Here is a 16,205-nt window from a genome sequence, read left to right as displayed (position 1 = left end):
CTCAGCCCGCCCCCAGTCCCAGGGTCCCGGGTTCGTTCCCCTGCCCTCCCCTCCCCCGCCTTTCCCGGAGGCCTTCGCGGTCTCGCGAGAGCCGGCTGGCCGCGGCAGGAGGTTGGCCGCGGGGGCCGCACTTTGTCGGTTTGAGCGCGGGGGGTGGGGGGTGGGCGGCGGAAGAGGGAGGTGGCGGTTGGCTCCCCTCCCCTGTCGCCTGGACCTGGCCGCGTTCCCGCCGAGTTCCCCCTCGCGGCGGGTGCGGAGCCTCGCCCGGGGGCGGGGCGGGGGAGGTGCTCTCTGCCTCTTCCGGCCGCTGGGGACGCCCGTCGTCGGGCTTCGAAGAGGAAGTTGTGCTTCCTGCCCGCGCCCAAGGCCTGGCTGGGCTGCGGTGACTGCGGGGCCTGGGTCTTTCGCCCCAAGTGCTGTTCTTTTCTCCGAAGCCGGGGGCCGGTGTCACCTTGACAGGGTCGTGGTGCGGCCCCCCGGCCGCCCGCCTGGCGCTCTTCTCGGCACCGGGCCTGCAGGCCTGGCGGGGCTTGGCACTCTGAGCACCCGCTTTCTGGGGGGGAGCCCCAGATTAGCTCGGGACCCCAGGACCCTCCTGGAAGCGCGGCCCACCGTGACTTTGCTCGAAGCAAACATCTCATTGGGTCACCATTCCCGGGACCCACCACCCCAGTTAACAAATGGTGACCTCCTTGCGGGGCAGAGCGTAGCCCAAAGCAGGCGTTCCTCACAAGTGACCAGGGGAGCCTCTGCTGTCCTCCTGCGGAGGCGATTGCAGAAACGTGTATTTGGTTTAAACGTGTGAATTGCGACTGTAAAAGCGAGTTCAGAGCCCATGGCGACATTTGAAAACGCTGGAGGCTGTAGAACCGAGAGCCAAATAATGGAGCCATGGGTGCGGACCTGCTCTCTGAACCCTCGGGGCAAAGGGTGGTTGTTGAGGTCAGGATGAGAGGGGTAAGGGGCTGCCCGTTGTTGTTCGCCCAATCCTGTATGCAAGGAAGTTGGAACTGAAAGGTATGCTGCTTTTTACCAAAGTTCAGGATATTCTTCCAGGATTTACAAGCTTTGCAAGTGGGTGGGAAGTGCGTAAATCCAAGGGGCGGTCCAGAATCGCGGGAACTTGTGTCCTTCCTGCAGGGGCTAATGTGGTCCTCACACGTTGTATTCAGTGGCGCCTGAGTGGTGGACCACGTGCGTCATGCCTTATCAGTACCCGGATTCCCAGCAGGTCCGTGGGAGAGGTAGATCGGGCAAGCTGCTCCTGGGTCGGCATGTAGCGTGACGTAGCCGTTCGGAAACATTGGCGTTTTTGCGCACAAACGACGCTGTTTTAGAAACTTGGAAAATAGGGGTATGAAACTAGTCTGAGGTAAGGGGCTGGCCTTGTCAGAAAAATTTTTTAAGATTTTATTTATTTGGGCGCCTGAGTGGCTCAGTGGGTTAAGCCTCTACCTTAGGCTCTGGTCATGATCTCAGGGTCCTAGGATTGAGCCCTGCGTTGGGCTCTCTGCTCAGCGGAGCCTGCTTCTGCCTACTTGTGATCTCTCTCTCTCTGTCAAATAAACAAAATCTTAAAAAAAAAAAAAAGATTTTATTTCTTTATTTGATGAAGAGAGAGAAAACACAAGCAGGGGAGGAGGGAGAGGGGGAAACAGACTCCCCACTGAGAAGGGAGCCCGATGTGGGGCTCGATCCCAGGACCCTGAGATCATGACCTGAGTGGAAGGTAGACACTTAATGACTGAGCCACCCAGGCACCCCCAGAATTGGTTTTTAATGAAGCTAAATACCAGGTGAGTTGTTATTATTTGGGGCCAGGTATGTTTGATGGCCCCATATTTAATTTCATTCAAAAAGTTTGTACTAATTTTAAATTTAATTTTTAGCAGGTGCACCACTCATTTGTCTCTAATGAGGGACAATTTTTAAAAATTATTGTTAACCCTACCATTTATTGAGTGCTTCTCATAGCATAGGAATTTGCTTAGTGCTTTGAATACACTCTCTTATTTACTTCCTAGCCTCTATTTAGAATTTTTATTCCTATTTTACAAATAAGCAAACAGAAGCTCAGTGGAAGAAAATCAAGCAACTTGCCCAAGATCACATGCTAGTAAGTGGCGGAGCTGGGATTTAAACCGAGCTCTGTCTGACCCCAGAGTCTGTTCCCTTAACCATTACATGACCCAGCATTCACAAGTAAATATACATAAACCTAGGCAGTTTTCAGGTGTAATCCCATTTAATCCTTTAACAACCAGGTGAGGGAGTGTTGTTAGTCCCATTTTACAGGTGAGGAAAGAGTCGGGAAGGTTAATTTTCTCAAAGTCACCTGTCTAATAAATGGTGGACAGTGTTTGAACTCTAGCTTGACGCCAGGCTCATTGCACAATTCTGCTTCCTATTTCTGACTCCCCGCCTCATTTGGCTGCAGTTCCCCCAGTCAGGTGCTCACAGTTTGCTAAGTAATGGGCACTTGGAGCCTTTGGAATCGTCGTTCAATGAGTGCCTGAATAATGCATTTCAGCGCCAGCCTTCCTTGGATGGCAGGCAGGGATAGCTGCTGAGAAGGTGAGTTAGTAAATCAGCCTTACAGTTATTCAGATATGGTTGTCTGTTCTGTTTAGCATGAATTTGACCCCTCGAGCAAGATCAATTCTGCCTGGACTGAGAGAACCTTGTGTTTCTGAGCTGTGGGCCCCTGAGGGACCAGCACGTTGCCCTCTGGGGTGGGCTGTCTGGTTGGACAGCGGGCCTCTGTGACATCCCCCTCTCAGCTACCTCTAACCTCCAGCGCACTGCTGAAGCCGCACACTCTTAAAAGTTTCTGACTCCCCAGCTTGGGAATGAGTTCTAGGGGATGTGCGTGGTTTTTCTCCCAGCGCCAGCCTGTCACCGGGTTTGTGCATAGAGTAGATCTTCCAAGCTGCTGGGAGGGAACTGCAGGTTGTCTGATGAGTACTGAGGCAGTCAAAGGCATTGGCTACGTTGAAAGCCAGTGTCCTGGGGCACCTGGGTGGCTCAGTAGGTTAAGCATCTGCCTTCACCCAGGTCATGATCTCAGGGTCCTGGGATCGAGCCCCGCATTGGGCCTGCTTCTCCCTCTGCTGCTCCCCCTCCTTGTTCTCTCTCTCTGTGTCAAATAAATAAATAAAAAATCTGAGGAAAAAAAAAAAAAAGCCAGTGTCCTAAACCATGGTACTCTAATGCACCCATATTGAACATTTCTGAGTTGCTGGTTTACAGGCCCCGCCCACATTGCCAGCCTTGCTCAGGGGCCATAGGTAAACAAATAGCGGCTCTCTGCCTGCTGGACGCCACGGGAAGCTTGCCCCCTTCCTGATATCTCCAACCCTCCAGGCAGGATGTCTCCCTGCCTCTGTGACAGGCCCTCCCACCCTCCCAATACTTCTGCCACCCCTCTGGCATTCAGTGGCACGTGATTGTATTTGCCTGTTTACTCTTCTGCCTTCCTCATTAGGCTAAAGAGCCTGTGGGCAGGGGACCTGTCCTTGAGGAAAAACTCCAGAAGAGACAGAGGCAGGAAGCAGAGATGGCCGTGGGGAAGAGGTGAAGCATCCCCGTGGGGTGTGGCTGGAGGCTGACGGCTTGTCTTCCTGTTCCCAAGCATTTGAGTCCAGCCAGGTTCCATATTCTGTCATTCCTGGAAAAAGAGAAGGAAGTGCAAAACTGTATTGATTTCAGTCGATGATGGAGAAATGTGGGTGACCGGGCATGCCGCAGGTCCTGTCTTCTGGGAGGCGAGGTGTGTGCTTACAAGGTGTAAGCAAGCTCCCTCACCTGCTTCAGGCTAGTGGTGGTAGGAAAGGCATTTGCTCACACTTAGCTCACTGCTTTGGGGATGTACCATGTGTGCAGTGGAAGGTCTGGAGGAGGCCCAGTGTGGCACGCAGCTGGCTCTCTTGCCTGCGATTCCTGAGGATTCCTGACAGCCATTTGCAGACCTTTGTCAGAGAGCATCTTTGCGTGTTCCCATCGCTGCCTTTAGTTGTGGATCTGGCACATTCTATCCACCCAGGTGAAGCAACCGCATGCCAGCCAGTGAGCTGACTGATTGCGGAGGAGCTGTGGGTCGGGACCTTGCAGGGTAGCAATAGACCCACGTGACCCAGAAGCACAGTCTGTTCCGTGCTCAGCAGAGTCAGCTGCTACTTTGGGTGGAGTTGTTGTCTAGACCTAATTTGGGGGCGGGTATTTATTTATCTGAGAGAGAAAGAAATCATGAGCTGGGGTGGGGACAGAGGGACAAGTGGACTCCCTGCCGAGCAGGGAACTAGATGCGGGGCTCAGTCCCAGGACCCTGGGATCATGACCTGAACCGAAGGCAGATGCTTAACCGACGGAGCCACCCAGGCGCCCCTGACCTAATTTTTGAGTACGAATCATCTATGCTATATTCTCGATTCTATTTCTTAAATGATGCCTCTCCGGCTTATCTGTGCATGACTTGGTTTCCCAAAGCCAGTAATTCTCAAATGTGGGCGAGCATCAGATTCTCTGGAGGGCTTGGGCCACCTGGGTGGCTCAGTTGGTTAAGTGTTTGACTCTTGACTTCGGCTCAGGTCATGATCTCAAGGTTGTGAGATTGAGCCCTATATTAGGCTCCCTACTCAGTGGGGAGTCTGCTGCTCTCCCTCTCTTTCTGCCTTTCCCCCTGCTCTCTCTCAAATAAATCTTAAAACAAAATGGACAAACAAACAAAACCTCTGGAGGACTTACGGAAACACAGATTGCTGGGCCCTCCTGCGTGTGTTTGAGGAGGTCCGGGTGGGGCCCAGAACTTTTGTTTCTAGCAGACCCCCCGGTGCTGCTGGGGCTGTGGTCCCAGACTACTGTGCCTTAAGGTCGGGGCCACACGACTTTGGAGCCCAGGTACCTCTTTTTCCCTCACCATAGATTCCACAGCTTGGTTTGGAGATATCCCATGAGCCCTCATTCAGACAGTCTGTGAATCAAACTAAGTCAAAAAGAACAAAATCGAGGTCCCAATGACTGGTTGCAGCCGCAGCGCCCTGGCCTGATGGAGAAGTTGTGGGGCTGTTGGACGGCGGTATTGTGTGCACCGTGCCCCCTGGGACTGCGACAGTCAGTCGTTCCAGGGACACGGTGCTGCCGGCACAGCCTGTCCCCCCCCCCCCCCCCCCCCCCCCCCCCCGGCCACCGCGTTCTGTCACCCGCATGCTGGCGCCTCAGGGAGCGGCCAGTGCCCTGCCATCCCCTTCTCTTGTGGCTGAGGAAACGAAGGGTCAGAGAGAGGACTTGTCTCAAGGTTGGGGCCGGGAGCCTGACTTCTGGCTGTAGGGCTTTCTCGCTGGGTAGGACCTCGTTATCCTGTTGGGCTTATCCCGGTTCTAGAGTTTGCTTCTCTTCCTTTGGCTCGATTTTAATGGCTCTCATGCCCTTTTTTAGACGCATCAGACAGGACCTGGGAGCCAAGGGCTGAGGACAGGCTTTCCTCATGCCCCCGATCTTCCTCACCCCGGCTGCGGCTGAGCCCGACGTCTGAGACGCAGTTGGGACTCCGCGATGTAGATGGGACTTCGAGACGCAGGTGGGACTCCGCGGGTCGCCGGCGCAGTATCTTGTTTGTGAGCCGACATTGAGGAGCCTGATTTCACCTGTGATTTCAGATATCTGATTCCTTAGGAAATGGGCAGTGCTGGGACACACTCCTGCTCTGTCCTTCAGAGCCGAAGGCGGGCGTGAGTGGCCAGGAGAGAGTGGAGCCACGGTCCCTGCGGGTGTGCACCTGCGCCCGAGCCTGCCTGGGCACTGGGGCAGGTAAGACATCCCGGAACTCATGGTCTTGTTCCGCCCTAACAAGGTAGCACACACCTGGCTTGAAACAGCAGAGATGTATTGTCTCCTGGTTCTGGGGGTCAGAGGTCTGAAGTCAAGGAGCTGGCATGGCGACGGGGGCCCTCTCCCTGTTTCCCGGGTTGGCTTGACGTGCCTGGCCCTTGCTCAGCATTCGTGGCTGGGAGACAGGGCTCCCCAAGCGTCAGCAAGCACCCCAGGGGGCGTCTAGCTTCCTGGAGCTCACGTAGTGAGACAGCCTGTGACCTTAGTGCTTCATGGACATTAGCCCACCGAATCCCTAAACAGCCCTCCTGGAGGGGAACAGTCTTGTTGCCCCACACTGCGGTGAGGAGGCCGAGGTCAGAGGGTTCACAGAGCTTTGTCAAAGTCAGAGCAGACCTGGTGTGTGGGGACAGCGGCGAGTGCCACATCGGTCAGACCCTCTGCCCCTGTGATATGGGGGGCCGAGGGGAGCCCTATGTCAGCTGCCATCCCGAACCCCACATTTACTCCCTCCCCCCACTGCTCTGTCTCTTCCCAGGGCGATTACTGGGGCTCTCGGCCTGATTATTTTCTCGATCCTGAAGATAATGTTTCTAAATTTCCTTTTGAGCAAGATTTAGTCCATTTTTTAAAAATATTTTATTTATTTGACAGAGAGAAATCACAACTAGGCAGAGAGGCAGGCAGAGAGAGGAGGAAGCAGACTCCATGCAGAGCAGAGAGCCCGATGCGGGGCTCGATCCCAGGACCCTGGGATCATGACCTGAGCCGAAGGCAAAGGCTTTAACCCACTGAGCCACCCAGGTGCCCTGAGATTTAGTCCATTTTTAAGGCCAGTTTCCTGAGTCTTTTTGCATTCTCCAGTAGATGGTAGAACCATCCAGAAACCATAACAATATGCTCTAAATAACCTTTATTTTGTGGCACTGATCTGAGTAAATATAGTTCACACCAGATGGGACTTTTTGCAATCTAGAGTTCTGAAAGAAGAATGGATTCATTTTGAGTCCTTACATTAAGTGAGTGATTTTTTTTCCCCTTGGGCAATCAGCTCCCACGTTCAATATTCCCAGCATGACATTTTGTACTGTTATACTTGGTAAGTAAAGCCCAGCTATCCTGACCTTTATGTGCCAGGAGTCTGTGCTCAGAGCTCCGTTTTTGGTTTAGCTCATAAAGGCTGCTCGCATGTTTGCGTATTTCATGCAGAAAGAACTCTTTTGGACTAAGTCACTCTTGGCCAGATATTCACAAAGTTCACGGCTATTTTTAACACACCTTTGCTGCTTTAAAACCACAGTCAGCATTTAAAGCCATGACTGGCTTACTTCACTTTGCATAATGCCTTCAGATTTCATCCATTGCCTGAAGCGAAATAAGCCAGTCACAAGAGGACAAGTACCGTGTAAGTCCACTTACAGGAGGTCTGCAAGGGTAGGCGGGTTCACAGAGACAGAAAGTTGCCCGGTGGTTGCCAGGCGCTGGGGGAGGGGGGATAGGGAGTAGGTGTTTAATGGGGACAGAGTGTCAGGTGGGGAAGATGGAAACATTCTGGAGACCGATGGTGGGGATGGTTGGATGATGATGTGAGTATTCTCAGTGCCACTGAACCATATAAAAATGGTTGAAATGGTCAATTTTAGGTTACATCTTTTTTACCAAAGTCAGACAAAAAAAAAAATCCTACAAGGACCTAAACAACTGTATCTAAATAAAGTGATGACGGATGTAGAGAAGCCTCACTCCTGCGATGAAATACAACGTGTCCCACACATACGACCGAGTCACGTGTCTATTTATATGACATTCGTTTTCTGTTTTATGGTTTTCTGTATTTTTCAATTAAAAAATGTCCTTGGAAAAATATAAATGTCAGCTCTCTGACGAACTCTGTGACTTTGGCCACCTTTTTTGCATTTTGAGCAATTATTACCCCGTAAGCCAGGTGGGGAGATTTAAAGGTGGAACAAATAGAAACTAAAGTCAATGGAGATCACCGGGCAGTGGGGTTCGAGTGGTGACAGTCAACAGCGGTGCTGGAAACTTCTTTGCCCCCCAGAGCAAGAGTCGTAAACCTAAGTCCTTCAAGGGCAGGGCAGGAGATCGCACAGTGTGGAGAAGGTGGGCGCAGGGCAGGAAGGGATGGCGGGGACTGTGGCCCCAAGGATAGGAAGGCTTCCACATTCAGCGAAGGAAACAGAACAAAACGAAAACTCCACGCAGTCAACAAGACACAACAGGGTTGGACCTGGCCTGTGGGCCACCGGTTTACAGTTTCTGCTTTTGGGTGAGAGCCTCTTGGGTCTGGGAGGGGAGAGGTCCCCCCTCTACCTTTCAGAAAAATCTGAGATGCAGATATGGACTGCTTCAGAAGGAATGGGTCTGGAATCTGGATCTTGCACAATAATTTCAGGGCTCTTTTCTTCCTACCTGCTGGCTGGAAATGTGTTTTGTTCCACCGCCCCCTCACCCGATAGTGTATCATTCCAAGTTTGAATTTGAATCTCTTTTTAAAAACAGAGATAAATCTGTTTAATTTCATCTTACTGCACAAATCAAGTCAGGGCCTAGTATTTTTCTATTTTAGTAATAGCTGCCACGTTCTAAAGAAATCTAACACTTAGTGGTCACCAACAAATTTTGATACGCACGCTATACCGTGTGTCTGCCAGCCTTTCCAAAGTTGCCATCATTTGCATTTGGTTCTTTGGATTAAAATGCCGAAGGAGTTTATTGGTGGACCTTTTCGTATCTCGGATTCTGCTGGCCTTCTAAGATATATAGCAGGTTTTGAGAAAGATAGATTTTTTTTTAAAGATTTTATTTTTTTTAATTTATTTATTTGACAGACAGAGATCACAAGTAGGCAGAGGGGCAGGCAGAGAGAGAGAGGAGGAAGCAGGCTCCCTGCCGAGCAGAGAGCCCGAATCAGGGTTCGGTCCCAGGACCCTGGGATCACAACCCGAGCTGAAGGCAGAGGCTTTAACCCACTGAGCCACCCAGGCGCCCCGAGAAAGATAGATTTTCTATCTGTGGCTCTCATATGGTTATTTTCAGGAGAGCTCTAAACCAGGGCCGTGAACTGGCAGACCCAGGAGGAGTACGGCCCATGCAGATGTTTCGGTGGTCATGTTTTGGGGGAGGAGGGGGGGACATGGCTTTAGGTCATCATGTGCTCGGGGTGTCCGGCAAAGCTCCCCAGCTCCCCCGCTAATGACGTCTCCTCTTTCACGAACCTACAGCCCTGCAGCCCCTCCCTGGCCACGGAAGGAGTGTGAGGTCGTGGCCCACCTCACTGCAGGGAGATCACACTGTGAGGCTCTCTTTAAAAGGAGGTTCCGCAGGACACGTGTTCACTACTGACAACTGACCTTGCCGGGGACAGCTCTCGTGTGGGTGGCAGACTCGTCCCCTTGAACAGGGGATAGACCTGGTTAGCTGCCCTCATGGAAGGGGTGCGTCCCAGGGAGTGGCGAAGGAGACCCCACGTGTACAGAAACGGACCCCATGACCGCTCCGGCCCATCGCAGCCCAGTACGCGTGTCCAGAGCCATCCCCACAAGCCCTGCAGCGCCATCAACAGAAGGCATGAGGAGACCATAGTCTTTTTATTCTGCACCGGCTGGGCAGCAAGTTCTGAGCAAAGTTCTTGTGCGCAGGAGGTCAGAACCCATGTTACTAACAAGCACTGGCTCTGAGGGGGAGCTTGGGGGACCCCCTCAGCCCAGTTTGCTTAGACCCTCCATGGTTTTAGCGACAAAAATCCCTCGCCCTGGGAAACCTCTCAGTCCCAGGCAAACTGGAACAATTCGTCACCCTGGGGAGGGACACACGTTCTACCTAAATGACCTGGTGCAGTATAAAGCCGGCTGGGGAAGAAGGGGGCGGAAAGGACAATGGAGGGCAAGTCCACAGGGTGTGTGGTCTGCCTTGCAGACGCTGGCCAGAGAGCACGTGCTTAAATTTTACTCTGCTTGGTCCTTGAAGGGATAGGGGCCCTTTGGGTTGGAGGGAAGCTGAAAGGCTTCATGGGGCAGTGAGGAAATCCAGGGGATGGCTGACAGTACAGGGGAAGTTTGAAGGGAGAGCCAGGAAGATGCCGGTGGGAAGGCGGAAGCCTGGGCCCTGGGCCTCCTGCTAAGGAGTTTTGGCTCTTCTCATCCAGCTGGAATTGCCTGGGTGGTCCCAGCACGGTGTCAGGATGCCTCTAGGAGTCCAGCTCTGCCCTTGGCCACTTTCTCCTTTAAACCCCTGGAACACAAAGTGACCTGATGACTTCACTTTGTGGGGGAGAACTTGGATCCCAGCTGCCCCCTGGGCTGGCCCTGATGTTTCGTGTTCTTGCTTTCTCTCTGGCCTGCTGTCCCCCATGCTCTGGGCGACTTGCGGGGGCTGGAAAATGCCCACACCCCCACGCCTCCCCCTCGATGAGCCTCATTCTTGGCCCCTGCTTATGGACCGTCTTTTCGGAGTCTCACACCTGCCTGGCAGCTTCCTGCCTTCCTTCGGGAAACACGATTGCGGATTACCCTTCCTACCTGAACAATACAGTTTCCTGCTTTGAGAGACCCTGACCTTCGAAACAAAAAATCCGCAGTGTCATGCTTTGTCCTCCCAGAGGGGAGCAGGGCACCGAAGAGAAGGAAGGACCCCTCGCATCCCCACAGGGCTCCTCTGCTCTCGGGCCAGACTGTGGGGTGTCCATGAGCAAGTGCTGTGCACAGCTGGTTCGGGGGGCTGCGGGGGCGTCCAGCGCCGTTTCCTGCCCACACTGGCTCTTTATCAAGTGCTGAGTGTTGGGGTCCGTGATGGGACCCCACTGCATTAGGGAATGGCCCCGTGGTAAAGCTTCTTACTCACACAGCTGCTTGTCCCCACCAGGAGGAGTGAGGTTTGGGCAGCACGGGCCTGAGAAGCAGGAGACTGAGGGAGGATGTCGCTAATCGACAAGGATATGCAATGTTGGCTCCGGCTTTCCGTGAATCCAGCAACACATGGTGAGTGCCATGACGCGTGGCCGCGTCAGCCCCTGTGCTGCCAGGGAGACCCACCATCTGGGAGGGAAATCACCGATGGGACGTTGCATTCAGACAAATGAAGTGGACTGTGGGCTGCGGTGGGCAAGGGAGGGAGTCCCTGTGTGTGGGACAGCGGCCTTGTCAGGCTCTTGGGAGGAGGGAGGAGGTTGAAGGGAGGAGAGAGGAAGAGGAGGAGGAGGAGGAGAGGCTTTGGGAGTGAAGGTGAGGAGGTAGAGACTGCTTCTAGAAAACCGTGACTGGCCCAGGCCCCCAGGTCTCAGAGAGGGCACTCGTGGGACACCACATGAGTTCAGAGAGAAGTGCTCTGTGGTAGGCATGGTTTCTGATTGACGAATCAACATTTATTGGCCGCCTCCTGTGTGCAGTCCTGTGCAAGGCTCCTGGGGCACAAGGATGAGCTGGAGAGATGTGGTCCTCGTGGGGCGGCCAGCTCAGCAGTGCGTGCAGATGAAACGAGAGGCTGGGGTGAGCAGAAAGGGTGAGTGAAAAGGTAAGCCCGGGGTGTTGGCTTGGGCGCAGGAAAGTGTCCAGCCACACGAACTCCCTAAACTCGGGGCAGGAAGTGGCCAGAGAAGCCCTGTGGGGGACCCTCCAGGCCGGGAAGAGCACAGGTGGAGGGCCCAGCATCAGAAAGAGGGGTGCAGGCGTCTGGGAGAGGAAGAAGTGGCGTGTCCCACCTGATGCGGGCCACCGGCGTGCCCACGAGCCGCATGGAGGGGAGACGGTGCGTGAAGAGGGGTGGCTGAACCCCAGCGTGGAATGAGCTCCCCAAGGCTCTGAGCAGAGTGGTGGGCCCAGGGGAGCAGGCTCGGCGGGGTACCCCCTACCTGGGCATTGGAGGAGGGAATGGGCCTCCATTGGGGTGGTGTGCGGGAGCGGGAGACATACAGGAGGCACGGGTGGGGGTGGGGGGGCAGCAGAAGTAGCCCCGCCCCGTTTGCTCTCCCGGTGACCGTTCCCCAAGTGTGGGCTCGGCCCAGCCCTGGGAGACCTCCGCTAGCCTGGCTTCCTTCCCTGCCCACCAGGACCCGGCGGGGCCTCTGACGTGCCCAGGAGCTGCCCTGCACCGTGAACCTGGCAGGCGGGGGTTGGTGTCGCACGGCGGTGTGCGGAGGAGTTTTATAGCCGCCCCCCGCCCCCCCGGGGCTACAGAGCTCCCTCTGCACATATTGTCCTCGGGGACGCGGGTCTCCCCACAGCTGGCTGCTTGGTGTCTGTGCCCGAACGGCCAGTGGTAGAGGCCTGCGGAGTCTCCCTCCAAGACGCTGCTCCTCCTTCGTGCGATGATCCTGGGGTCTGTGGCCAGGAGCAGGTGTGTTTGCGATGACATCAAGGTCCTGGTGAGCCTTTTCTCATTATCTTATGACCATCTCTGTCCTTAAGAGAACTTGGTCGCAAGGTCGGTCCCTGCTGGGTGGTGCTCCCCCGCGTGTCCGCTGCCATTTCCTGGCTTCGTACAGTCTTGGGTTTATGCGTGTTTTTGGTAAACGACATTTATCCAGATTTTTTTAAAACAGTGTGTCTGTTAAAAAAAAAACAAACTGTCCTTTTGTCCCTCTGACTGGCAGGTTTAGTCCATCTTAACTACTGATTTGGGCCCGTTTCTTCCATTTTCACCTGTTAGGTCAGCTTTTCCCCCTTTTCCTGTATTTCTTTGTAACCCTCCGGTCTTCTGCGTGGCCGCCTTCAAGCGCAGGACAGGGCAGCTTCTCACCTCCTTTGGTCTCGCCGACCCCTTGACTCCTGTGGCGTCCGTAACACCTGCCGCGTACCTCCACAGGGCTCCGGATGGTGCTCTCTCCACGTTTCTCTGAATAGTCTTGGCTCTGGATGCTCCCTTCATCTTAGGCCGTCTGTGGTGTGGGTCTGCTGCTCTCTGCGCCTTCCCATCTCAGGTCTTTGGTGGGTGTGAATCCGGGAAGTCCCATGACTCAGCTCTCTCTGGCTCCCTGGGGATCTCCGGTCTCCCGGCTGGTGCTGCTGTGCCCGCTCCCCGTCTCCTCCTTCTCCTCCCCGGTGCGACCTTCCCTTCTAGGCGTTTCTCCATGCAACCTTCCCGTCTGTGGCTTTGCTCCATCTACCGTATCCTTTTCTGCTTGGCTCTTTTGGAACTGGTTTCGGGAGGTGGGTAGGGGGCGGGGTGACTGGGGGATGGGCGCGAAGGAGGGCACGTGATGGGATGAGCCCTGGGTGTTGTGCGAATCGGATGAGTCGTTGAACCCTGCATCCAAAACGAATGGTATGTTGGCTAATTGAATTTACATAAAAAAGTTAGGAGACGTTTTCCTGTTATTTTGCGTTGCTGCTCTCTCCTCTCCTCTGGTGTGCTGCGTTCAGTAACTAATTTCAAAGTGCTGGTCCATCTTGTCTGATCTCCTGTTTCTGGTAGGATCTGGAACCCAGGCTGTGGGTTTCCTTCCTTCCGAAGGAGCCTCCTCGGCCGGTGTCTGGAGGTTTTGTTCTTGGCGCTCAGTTGCCCCTGCGGGTGTCAGTTACTCCGTCAGGCCTTGCGTTCAGCGGGGCGGCCAGAGGGCGGGTGGATGAACCCTGAGTGGAGAGGCCCGTGTGCGAGCAAGCCCGGAACCACTCTGTAGCAGACTGTAATCCCCAGCCCCCCGGCTTGTTTCGGGGGTGGTGGGAGGCTGCAGAAGGGACTGTGAGGGCCTTCTTGGTTTCCTCAGTTTTTCTCAGGGCCTCTCAAGCTCAGGGTTTCTGTGGGCCCTGGTCTCACTCCTGGGGCTCCGGGAGCAGGCACAGGAGTGACCCAGCCAGGCCCTGTGGGCCTCGAGGTCATGCGAGGAGAAGCTGGCACAAGCCACCGCCACTCTCAGCTCCTTTTCCTCTTTCCTTCTCCCACGGTCCCACCGCCTTCTGCCTGAGTCTAAGCCCACCACCCATGTGGTCAAGAGCTTCCACGACCCCCTACCATTTCACTAATTCTCTTCCTCTGGGTCAGATACACTGTCCAACACTCACTGCTCTGTGCATGGTCTGGACCAGCGGCAGCGGCCTCCCTGGGAAGTTTTTTTTATAATTGTAGAATTTCAGGCCTCAGCTTGGACCTACTGAATCAGGTTTTGCATTTTTAAAAAAAGATAATTTATTCATTTATTTGTCAGAGATAGAGAGAGCACAAGCAGGGGGAGCGGCAGGCAGAGGGAGAAGCAGGCTGCCCACTGAGCAGGGAGCCTGAGGCGGGACTCCATCCCTAGGACCATGACCTGAGCCGAAGGCAGACGCTTCACCGACTGAGCCACCCAGGCATTCCTGACTTTGCACTTTTTAAAAAGCAGCTCTGTTGGGCTGTGACTGACGAGCAATGAGATGCTCACACTCGGTTAACTTTTGGCGTCTGCGTGGGCCTGCGAAGCCATCACCGCATTCAACACCGTGCAAAGCTCATCCTTGCAAAAGTTTCCTGTGCCCCCGGGACCCCTCCCACCTACCCCCCCACCTCACGCCTTCCCGAAGCCACCACTGGTCTGCCTGCTGTCACTAGAGCTTGGTTCGAGGTTTCCAGGGAATTTTCTTGGCTGCTCTTGTCCGGCTGGGAGTAATGACCTTGAGATCTAGTCTCGTGGTTTGTGCGCATTCCCGGTTCATTCCTCCGATGGCTGAGTTGTACCTGTTGCATAGACCGACCCCAGTTGCTTTATCCGGGCACCTGCTGATGGACGTTTGGGCTGTTGCTAGTTTCCGGCCATCGCACAGAAAGCTGCTGTGAACGTCAGCATACAAGTCTCTGAAGAGGCATGTTTCCTTTTCTCTCAGGTAATTACCCACCAGTGGGATGGCTGGATCATATAGGTGTCTGTTTGGTCTTTAATGGAACTCCCAAGTTGTTTTCCAAAGAGGCCGAACCACTTAACATTCTCATGAGCAACGTCTGAGCATTCCGGTTCCTCCACGGCCTCATCAACACTCGGTGTGGTCTGTCCTTTTCCTTTTCATCCTCCTGGTGAGGGTGTGATGGCGTCTCATCACGGTTTAGACTTGCATTTCCTTCACGACTAATGACATCTTTTCATGTGCTTCTGTGCCATTTGCATATTTCCTTTGATGAGATGTCTGCTCAAATCCATGAGCTGGTTTGAAATTGTGGTGTTTGTCTTCTGAGTTTCAGGAGTGCCTTTTCTTCTGGATAAAATTTGTTTTGTTTCTGTTTTGTCCTTCTCGGGACTTGGCAGACTCATGTGAGGACTTAGGTCTCTCTTCCATTCTGGAAAGTTTCACTCTTTCTTTCTTTCTTTCTCCTCTTTCTTCTTGTTTTGGAATCTATGGTAGCGAAGGCTGAGTGTCGCTCGGCTTTTCCTTCCCCTGTTTATCCCCGTGTCAAGCACAGGCACCTTCCCTGGTGCCTGGGGCTTCACTAGGGAGCCGAAGCAGCAAACATCCCTCCTTAGTCGGGAGCCAGGGTGAATGCCGCAGTCTAATAAACCAGCAAGTTATTCCCTCTGTTACAAGGTGGTCTTTGCTGTAGAAGAACACAGAACAGGGGAGTGGGGAGGGGAGCCTGCATGGGGAGTTGGGGGAAGGTTAGGGCTTGTCTTGCCAGGAAGGGAGGTAGAGACCTGAAGGAGGGGGCAGGTCAGCCACGTGCAGGTGTGGGAAGAGCTTGTGGGGTGCTGGTATGGTTGGAGTGGAAGGAGAACGGGGGGGTTGTGAGGGTGTCTGGTCAGAGGCGAGCAGGGCCAGGCCCTGGGGCAGGGCATCAGTTTAGATCCTGTGAGGGGTGGGGAGGCCAGGCAGGAGGGCTTGGCAGTGTTCTGGGGAGGGATGGGGCAGCAGGTCTTTGAGGTAATCCGGGTCCTCCAAGAAGCAGTGGGACTAAAGGTTTGCGTGCAGGAAATGGGAAGACGGGAGGCAGGTGCAGAGGGCAGGGAGAGCCAGGGACAGCCATGCACGTCAGACTGGGAGGCAAGGAGGGAAGGCTGGCAGCATTCCTGAGGGCCTGCAGCCCCAGCAAGGTCAGGCACAGCCATCAGAGGAGGCCCTGACTCCTAGGAACGTCCTTGCTGCATAGGTCATGGCTGGGAGCTGCCATGGGAAGCTTGGCTCTCAGAGGTCAGCAGCTGGGCCTGGGGGCCAGTTACCTTCCCTGGAGCTGGGGGTCCGTGTCCTCACGGCCGCCACATCCTTCTGGGCATGACCAGCCTGGTCCTTTCCCCTCCCCCCACCCCCTGATTATAGACGCAGAGGTCAAGTGACCCTGACCCATGTGTTTGTCACAGGATCCTGGCTGCCTCCCCGCCTGCATCCTTTTCTTTGGAGGTCAAGCCCCGAATTGACGGGTGTTAGGGCTAAAGAGAAGCTGATTCTTTTGCTGCCGTGTAGGTCCCA

General features: G+C 54.4%; 1 protein-coding gene across 1 annotated transcript in view; it reads left to right on the top strand.

Annotated features, from left to right (window-relative positions):
* The first annotated feature begins 125 nt into the window (after nt 1–125).
* Nucleotides 126–16,205, top strand: part of LOC123943137 — a 45,938-nt gene continuing 29,858 nt past the window's right edge. The window contains exons 1-6 of the mRNA XM_046007045.1: nt 126–1,372; nt 5,434–5,575; nt 5,671–5,805; nt 10,708–10,823; nt 11,231–11,343; nt 12,065–12,205. The gene's annotated coding sequence lies outside the window, so the exon portion shown is untranslated. The remainder of the gene's footprint in view (nt 1,373–5,433; nt 5,576–5,670; nt 5,806–10,707; nt 10,824–11,230; nt 11,344–12,064; nt 12,206–16,205) is intronic.

Source organism: Meles meles, chromosome 6 (assembly GCF_922984935.1).
Source record: "Meles meles chromosome 6, mMelMel3.1 paternal haplotype, whole genome shotgun sequence".
NCBI classification, from domain to species: domain Eukaryota; kingdom Metazoa; phylum Chordata; class Mammalia; order Carnivora; family Mustelidae; genus Meles; species Meles meles.
This window is presented reverse-complemented; position numbering and strand designations above follow the sequence as displayed.